The sequence below is a fragment of the Setaria italica genome, chromosome III (genome assembly GCF_000263155.2).
Source record: "Setaria italica strain Yugu1 chromosome III, Setaria_italica_v2.0, whole genome shotgun sequence".
Classification (NCBI taxonomy): domain Eukaryota; kingdom Viridiplantae; phylum Streptophyta; class Magnoliopsida; order Poales; family Poaceae; genus Setaria; species Setaria italica.
The window spans coordinates 10567381-10577095 of NC_028452.1; positions in this window are offsets into that span (position 1 = coordinate 10567381).

Sequence of the window (9715 nt, forward strand, 5' to 3'; positions counted from 1 at the left end):
GGGATGGAGGCAATAGGCAGCTCCCCACCTACGCGCAGGGAGGGAGGGAGACGGGGAGGAGAGAGGCCGCGAGGCTGTCGCTGTGAGCCAGCAAGCAGCAGCAGCAGCCGGAAAAGATGCAGGGCGAGCGAGGGGGACGGGGCTGTGCAGTGTGCTGTGCCGTGCGTGCCAGTGGAAATCAATACTTCTACTTCTTCTCCACTGCCTCCGCTGCTGCGTCCTCGGGGAGTAAAAAAAGGGGGGGGGAGCGGTGTGGTGGTCACTGGTCAGCAGCTGCCGCTGGGAAAGAGGTGGGGAGGGTGAAAAAGAGAGCGGACGATGCGGGAGGCGCGCACAGTGATGGCGCAGGCCCGCGGGCAGGCGGGCGGCAGAGGAGAGAGACGTGGGTGGATGACGGATGAGGGCACGAGTACAGGTACAGCAGCAGGAGTATGGCATACGGAGCAGTATGGTAGACTGAAGAGGCAGCGATAGTCTATTGGGTACGGTTATACAGCTGATACGACTCACTTTTCTTCTACTACTACCAGTAGCCCAGTACCGAGAAAGCGTAGACACCTGTCCTTGTTAGAGGCAAGTGGGAGTGGTCGTGAGCTTTGTTCCTTGGTCATGTCGTGCCCATCTTCGAAAATAAATGTGATATCAACACATGTACTGTTATCATGCGAGTACTATGGCATGGTATCATGTATTTCTGTGATTGTCTACTACTTGCTGCTGATCCAGTATGGTCTGAAATTTGAAGGTGGTATCAGGTAGGAGCAGCATGTGTTCAAGACAGACAACTCTGCTTGTGACCGTACCAGTTGTATATAGACTATGACTGACTGGTTGTCTAGATCCTCCTCTAGGTCCATCCCATTCACAACGTTTGCAGTACTTGTTACAGCCGTACTGCCTCCACAGTACATTTATACGCAGTATCTGTTGCTATACTGTCGGAGTACTTGGCAGCGCCGGACTGCCGGTGTTATTTCCGGACCAGTACTCCTTCCTACTCGCGGTTAAGAGGGGGGCAAACTGTCAACGCGGTCCGTACCTCCTGCAGCCCGGGCGTGAGCAAGGCCGAGACTTTACTTGTAGCCAAGACGCCCAACGCACACGATATATAACCCTAGCAGCTACCTATCACATCAGATGTTTGAATACTAATTAGAGTATTAAATATAGTCTAATTATAAAACTAATTGCACAGATGGAGTCTAATTCCCGAGACGAATCTAATAAGCGTAATTAGTTCATGATTTGACAATATGGTGCTACAGTAACCATTTGCTAATGATGGATTAATTAGCCTTAATAGATTCGTTTCGCAAATTAGACTCCATTTATGCAATTAATTTTATAATTAACTCGTATTTAGTACTCCTAATTAGCATCCAAATATCCGATGTGACCCTAATTAGCATCGAATATCCAAACTTTATGTCATGTTTATTACCTGGGACTACCTGTCAGAGTAGAGAGAAAAGGGTCCGGAATTGGTACGGCAAAAGCATCGTGGGACCCAGCACTTGAACGGGGAGTCTTGGGCCTTGTTTACTTCCCAATTTGGGAGTGGCAAAATTGGTACTTTACCATAAATGCGCAACTGTAGCGTTTCGTTTGTATTTGTGAATTATTATCCAAATATTGACTAATTAGGCTCAAAAGATTCATCTCGCAAAGTACAACAAAATTGTGCAATTAGTTTTTAATTTCGTCTACATTTAGTACTTCATGTATGTACCGCAAGTTTGATGTGATAGGGAATTTTTTTTTGCGTAGTGTCAAAGTTAGGAGTTGGGAGGGAACTAAACATGGCCTTGGTTTATGCGTTCAGCTCGGCGACTTGAGCGACAAGCACGGTATTCTCTCCCTTCCACCTCATCTTGGTAGCTGACATGGCGGTCGATACGCCCATCATTGTACCTGCTCTTACTGTCAACTCCCTGTAGCCATTTGCGTGTGTCCCTTTCCGTGTCTGCGCCCGTGCCCCCTCTCCGCCTCTCATCCAAGCCAAACTAGCCAGCCAGGAAGGGGGGCCCTCGCCGTCGCCGGCCGGGCCTCTCTCGGTCTCTCCGGTTGCCGCAGGGCCCCCGGGGGGTTGATGTCCGTGCGTTGGCACGCCACCTCGCCATTATTGGCCGTGTCGCCGCCGCGGCGGTGGTCCAAGTCCATGCGCGGCGCTTGTGGTGCGCGCGGCTCGCCGGCTCATAAATCGGTGTTAAGACAACGAGTCGATTTGTCGCGGTTTAATCACACCACCTAATTCCGCGAAGCCCTGTCCGACCGAAACCCCGGGTGATGCTCCTACCGGCGGCATGCAGTACGAGTTACGCTTTCTGGTAACAGTACATGTTCCAGCCTCGTCGATTCGCATGTGTTGGTTGCAACTGATGGCCCCATGTGCTCGCGGCACGGTAGACTCTTGTTTGCCCAAGATATATGGTCGGATACGTTCAGGTAGAAACTACCACTACTGGTAGTGGTAGCATAGCACGAATATGGATGTGGGGTAGATTCGCTTCAGTATCCACTTCGGTGTGCTGGTCCGCAAAATCGGTGGAGCTTCAGGGGGCGAGGCGCAAAGCCACCATGCGGGAACAAAATATTTATGGCTCCCCATGCTGGGCGTATGACTATTGACGCAGCTAGCTGCCTGCCGTGCCCCCCTGGCCGCCGCTGCCGAATTTGATGGCGCTGTCGCTGCCACCGCTCCAAGCGGCCAGTGTACTCGTACAAACAACGGGCGGAAACCACCAAACGCAGCGCACAGTCACCGCGCACAGAGTATACCCACGCGTACGCATCTGCCCACGCCGGAGACACAGAGATCAGAGAGAGGCGTCTCGGCGTAGATCACCTCGTCCACTCTCGCCTGCCCGTGCCAGGGAGCGGTCGGTCAGAGGCGCGTCGCGTAGAAAAATCGTTCGCAAGACGATGGAAATCAGGAAATGGGTGGCAGGGGGGTGCAGGCAGCCCGCGTAGGCTGCGCAGAAGGCGGCAGGGCTAGGAGGGCGGCAGTGAAACTGAAACGTCCCACCCAAACTTTCTCCTCGCTTTTATCGGGCGTGGGTCAGAGCCTGCCGTTTGCAGGAAGCGGTCACCTGCCGCACGCTGCTGCTGCGCGCAGTGCTGAGGCCCCGGAGGGTGGCCTGTGGGCTGTGGCTCCGCTCCACGCATGCCGCGCGGCAGCCTCTGCGACCGCGCGGGGACCCGGGCCGGGGGCAGAGGCGCGCGCTTGTTCCGTTCCCGCGGATCTCGTATCCACCCCGCGCCCAGTCTTCTGTTCATGCGTCGTCGTCGTCACCGCGACTCGGCTCGGCTCAGCTCACGAGTGCCACCGCCGTACCGTACACCAGCGAGGAGGACCAGTGAACGCAGCAGCATCTGACTGGTGAACCCCGTAAATCCGCCGCGGTGAAAACTCAGAGAAGTGCTAGTGCATTTTCTGCGCACCTTACGTCCTTGCGTACGTGCTCCCTGTTTGAGATTACTGTTCTTTTTTCAGTTTTTGGCAATAAGAAATGGAGGGCTCACGTCATGTTGGCCACCTTTACCAGGAAATCTTGTGATCTCAGCAGGTGCCAGGTGCTGAGCTTAGCGAGAAACATGTTTACATTTACCAGTACCAGGTCCCGTAACTGTAAGCAGTGGATGGCATGGCATTGGCATCCGGCCGGACCACGGACAGGGCCAAGCGGGAAGCTGTTCCCCCCGTGCTGCGTTACTTGCTGCTCTCGCTTCCACGGTCGGGGTAGGGTCAGCCGGTAAGGCCCCTCTCCTCCCCTGGGAACCCCACGCGTTGGACGCTGCAACGTGGGCTCACCTGGCAGCTGATCAAAGGCATCATCAAAGGTGGTGTAGTCGTGGTAGTCCGTACCTGAACAGTTGAGAGGGCTTGTTGGCTTGCGACGAGAGGCTAGCTAGCTGCGAGTTTAATGGCGAGACAACAAGGGTGACAAGACGGGGGAGACGCCGCTCTGCTTTTCCGGAAGTGAGCAGCCGCCGCAGCAGCAATGGCGTTGTCCGTGGTGATCGCTCGCTGCTGCTCGCGGGTCCGCGTCTCCCCTGTTGCGCTCCGTTGTTTGCTTTCGATTAAAGGGCTCCGGGCCTGCCCGTGCCCCCCGAGCAAGATTACGGGGGGGCTTTTGCACGCACCCTGAACCCCGCGGGGCCCCCATGTCGGCTCGGCTTTCCGGCATCGGCAAAGCGAAGCTGTTTGAGTCGACCTTTGTGCTGCTACCCCCGTACAGCATCAAGATTCAAGCACAAGGGACTGCCAATTAGCAAATGTACACAGAGAGGAAAAAAACTCATTTTTTTCTATCAGGAAAACAATAATGTTGACGACTCTCCAAGTGGCTGGCAAGACAATTTGATCAGGAACGCGACTTGGGTGTGCACAGCTGACTGCCGTGTCAAGTCGAAACTAATATGACAAGACTAGCTAATGAAAGGCGCTTAAGAATAAGCGCCCGCACATGGTTTTCAGTGCAGGTGGAGGCTCAAAACTAATTAATGACGACAGGCCCTGGCGCACCTGCCGGACAAATTTCGATCCCCCTGCTCGACGCGATATCTCTGTTGCTTCCGATTTGGTTTCTGGTCCAAAACAAAACGTCACGTTAATCGCCGCGTGTCCGATCCTGATCGCACCGGAAACAGCCGTTGCTTGCCGTGCTCCTGTACCGAGTACTAGTACGGTACTGCTTCAGATTACTACAAGAGATTGGGGCTGTGAGGCTGCCTGATGCCAAATCTCGGATCGTGGCGTCTCGACGTCTCGTACTGCGTCAGCCGTCAGGAGCATCGCAATTGTACGCGCTTGTACCCGCTGCGTTGGCCGTCGGCACGGCAAAAGGGCAAAACGCACAAGATCCCGTCCGTGGCCGTTGCTGTTACCTCTCGCTGTGGCGTGCGTCTCCCATCGGATGCTCTCGGCCGCACGTACGCGCCGAGGGGCAAACGCAAAAATGAGCGGCAGGCCGGCAGGCGGATCGCTCTCCTCGACTCCTCCCCCGATCCCCCGCGGCAGCCTGATGCGACCAGGCGAACGCGACGCCCGAAGCGCGCGGCGCGCGGCACGGGCGCCCGGTGCTGCGGCGGGCAGGCACCACCATGATTCAACGTATGATTGCGCTCCGCCGACTGGCTTCGTGTGTCCCGTGTCGCGCCGCGGTCGGCACCCTCCTCCTTCTCCCATGGTCGGCCCGTGAGTGGGGTGGCAACAGCCAACAGAGGACCCTGGCAAGGCAAATCTTTCACGGGCACCCGCCTGCGATACGCACGCCGCGCTGCTCGACTTTTTTTTTTTTAATTTTAGCCTTGCGAAAAGAATTTTCACAAATACGCCTTTAACAGAACTAATTCAAAAAATGGATCCATAGGTTGGCGTCAGGATAGTTGGCGCCAAGCTAACACATCTTGACGCCAACCTCCATGGCACCCGGGTCCAGCCGTCGTGGCTGACGGGGCATCTGACGTGGCGGAGGCTTGATGCCAGGGATTGGTGCCAAGATCTATGGCGCCAAGCCATAGCGTCAGGCAGGCTGGTGCCAAGCTTCGAACATAAGGGCTGCGCCCCTTCTTCCTACCCGAGCCTTCTTCCTCCTCTTTCTCCTCCCTCTCGGGTTTTTTCTCTCCCCACTTTGCCCTATACTACGAATACGAATCCGCATATTTAACCTAAGAAATTTTGATTTGGTCCGTGGATCTTGAAGAGTAAGGTATCCTCTCTCCCTCGTAGTTTTTTTCACATCGATTCGCTATACATTAGTTGGATTTTTGAACTTAGGGTTTCATGCAACTGTAGGATGCCGAGGCGTGGAAAAGCTAGGAAACCAAAGTAACCTCAACGCACGTAGTTCTGTTATGTGTTCATTGTTGTGGATCAAATGGAAACCCTAATTGTAGGTTTATTGTTAAGTGCTTTCGATTCTTACAATAAAATAAACTAAATTGTACTTATGGCGCCAAGCTGATCGGAAATGCCATCGACCCATTGCCTCTGCCTAGTGGTGTTCCAGTGCCTATGTGCTTTTGCGGCGATCCTTGCAAAGTAGCCAAGTCTGATGAACATGACACGTATAGGCACAGGTATTGGATGTGTTCCAACTTTGAGTTTGAGCCTACACTTCGTCAGCGCCGCATTAACAAGTTGGTAAGGAATTGTTGTTGTGTTATAATTATTTTCAATGTTTTTTTTGTTTTCTAACAATTGCATTTGTTGCAGACCCCTCCACCGCTCTGTGATTTTGAGCAGTGCATCGACACTAAGATCAATCCTGAAGACAAGAAGGAGATGGAGGATATGTTGCGCCGTGATGCAGAGAGGAAGGAAATGATGGAGAAAAGCCTAAGAGAGGAGGCTGCAGAAAAGGAGCACAAGGAAGAGGAGGAAAGAAGGCGTGTTGCTGCGGAAAGGGAAGACAGGGAGAGGAAGTTTGAGCGTGCGCGCCAAGCGAAAGCAGCGAGTAAGGAGAATCCTGATGCCTTGAGGAAGGGAAAGTGGCCTCGTTGCACTCAATAGTCTTCATTAGTTTCTACTTCTATGGTTTATTTATGAACAATATTGTCTACTGTGGAACTTTTCATTATGTTGTCATGTAATGCACTTTAAGTATGGGCATGCAATTGGTAGACGACGTATGTTTCTTTTACGATGTAATGCACTTTAAAGTTGTACTAAAGTGAAATTTTCGCAGAAAATGAAAAGGGTACTTCTTAGTGAAATTTCGGAAAAATTTCCCCTATTTTTTGATGCAATCCATACACAATTATGAGATAAATACTTAACCTAAAGACAAACATACAGGAATATGGCACATTCATAATAAAAATCCACAATAGTTCACAACGAAAGTCAATATACACAATAGTTCACAACGTAAGTGCATATACACAGTAGTTCACAACGAAAGTCCATATACACAATAGTTCACAACGAAAGTCCAGAATAATTAACAATGATCGTCCGTTCATAATGAACGTCCACAAAGTTCATAATGAAAGTTCCCAATAGTTCATACACATAATAGTTAAATAATGAAAGTCCATATACACAATAGTGCATAATAAAAGTCCACAAAGTCCATAAAAGTCCAAACAATTGATAATGAAAGTCCATAAAGACCATAATGAAAGTCCATAATAGTATAGCAGTATCTACCATAAAGTCCATAATAGTACACTAACATCTACCACAAAGTCCACAATAGTACCCTCACCGCCTCCTAGTCTCACCCTTACCCTTGTGACCAAGAGCGTCGGTGCCTGGAGTGTAAGGAGAATGTGGGCGACGTAGTCTAGTGCCTACAACCTGTGTAGGCTGAGTCAAGGGAGCGTCCTGGAGTTGAGACGGGTCAAGCTCCTCGGGCCTCTGGTCCCCGTCTTCGTCGTCCTCGTTGTCGTCCTCATCCTCGGACGCAATTGTTCTGGACCCTGACAGGCCTTGCCTAGACGAGCCAACGCTTCCTCCGCGTGGGGATGAAACGTGCTCGTCTAGCGTCGTGGCTGTCCTGCAACCACAACGAGCAGCCGCACGGCGAAGCCGACTTGACAGTCGCTGTTGTGCAAAAAATAGTTAAATGAAAGAATGTAACGTATTAACAAAGTATTTGAAAGAATATTTTGAATCTTACGTCTAGAAAACTTCACGTCTCGTGGTCCGTAACTCTAGGACGGAAATGCTCAATGTCTCTAACCGAGCTTGGAGGGTACAACCCTGCAACAAATTTCCAAAATGATTAAGTCACTATGTCACTAAATAACTAAATGATCAAGTCACTAACTTACAAAGTTACTAAACCACTAAATGATTAAGTCACTAACTCATTAAGTCACTAGTCACTAACTCACTAAGTCACTAAACCACTAAATGATTAAGTCACTAACTTACTTACTCACCAAGTCACTAACTCACTAAGTCACTAAACCAATAGATGATGAAGTCACTAAGTCACTAAACTACTAAATGATTAAGTCACTAACTTACTAACTCACTAAGTCACTGACTCACTAAGTCACAAAACCACTAAATGATTAAGTCACTAAGCCACTAAACTACTAAATCAATAAATGATGAATGGCACTAAATCACTAACTAACTCACTAAATCACTAAGTAACTTAACATAGAAGAGTAAGGCAATTGACTTACCATCCTATCCAGGATTGGTCCTGACTCCACTTACCTTCCTGCACGAGTACTTTGGTCGTACACCGTGTCTTCATCGTCGGACGACTGGATGTCGGCGTAGTCATCTTGTGTCCATTGTACCCTCAGCCTGCTACGCATTGCACCTTGGTACCAAGTCTAGTATCGTCTGTACTCACTGTTTGTGTGCAGGTCATCGTTCTCGTCCACGTTGTCGTGGAACTAATCACATTGCTCAATGTAAGCCTGGAGGAACTCGTGCCACTCAGAGAACTTCCTCTTCTTCTTACAATCCACCCTGCACGTCACATTAGATGTTATGAATTGCCAAACTTTACTTAATGGTAATGGACCATCACGAGGTAATTGAAATAGCAAAGCACCTACTTGTGTAACTCCGCTCTAGTCGAGATCGCAGGAGTTAGCCAAATATGGCTTATCCCAAACTGATGTGCTACTCGATCAGGCATGTGGAACTCGACAGCATAGAAACATTCCAAAGGGCACTTCATCTTGTATAAATCGTCATTGCTCGCACACATGATGCTCACAGCAAAAGCAAGTACCCCTCTCCTTCGTACGGCTGCCAATCTACCTGCAACATGTCGAAACAAGATGTTAGCTGTTATATAAAAGCAATAGAAAGCATCATTAAAAATAAAATTTACTTACACTACAAGCCGTGAGCGCATCTAGCTCGTTGATGTAATCTAGGTACGCCTGCTCCAACCTCATGTGGCCATCCTTAACCTGGTCCCAAAGGTACACCCACGTCGGCTGCTGTCTCGGTGGCTGACTTGGGAACCACAGTCGACGACCCATAACCTCGGGACGACCAACTGGTAGACGGGCCCACATCCACAACTGCAACAGGTACACGCACCCACCAACTAACGCTAAGGCCAAAGTTCGACGGCACACCTCGCACAGCTGCCGGTACAGGAAACACAGCATAGCTGAGCCCCAACTGTACTGACCCACCTGCTGCCAATCAGTGAGACAGTATATCCACATCCAAGATGCAATGTCACCCGTGGTGTCTGGGAAAAGAACCTAGGCAAACAGGTGCAGGATCCACGCCCTGCAGTAGTGCCCAGCCGTCTCCTCATCCGCGTCCCGAGGGTAATGTCCGAAGTGTTCCCGCAGCCAGGAGATGGGTACTCCAGATGTGCGAGTCCCTTGATCCTCAACCTCAGGACCAAGGAAGACCGCTACTCGTGCTCTCCAACCCTCTGACACGCACGGCCGAGTCACTGTGTTGCTGCGAATTGACAGACCCAGCATCTTCTGACAGTCCTGTAGCGTCACTGTCATTTCTTTGAAAGGCAGGTGAAAGCTGTGAGTCTCGGGCCGCCACCTATATTTGAGACAAATATTACATTTCAAATAGGTAAGGATACAAAAAATTGAACATGAATGGAGGCACTAGACACAGGATAATACCTGTCGTTGTCAAGATTTGCGGATCAAGACTCTAGACTAGTAAATTTCTTTTATGCGCGTAAGGCTTCGGATGGTAGCGTGGGAGACACGGGGTTAGACTGGTTCGGGCAAAAGGAGGCCCTACGTCCAGTAT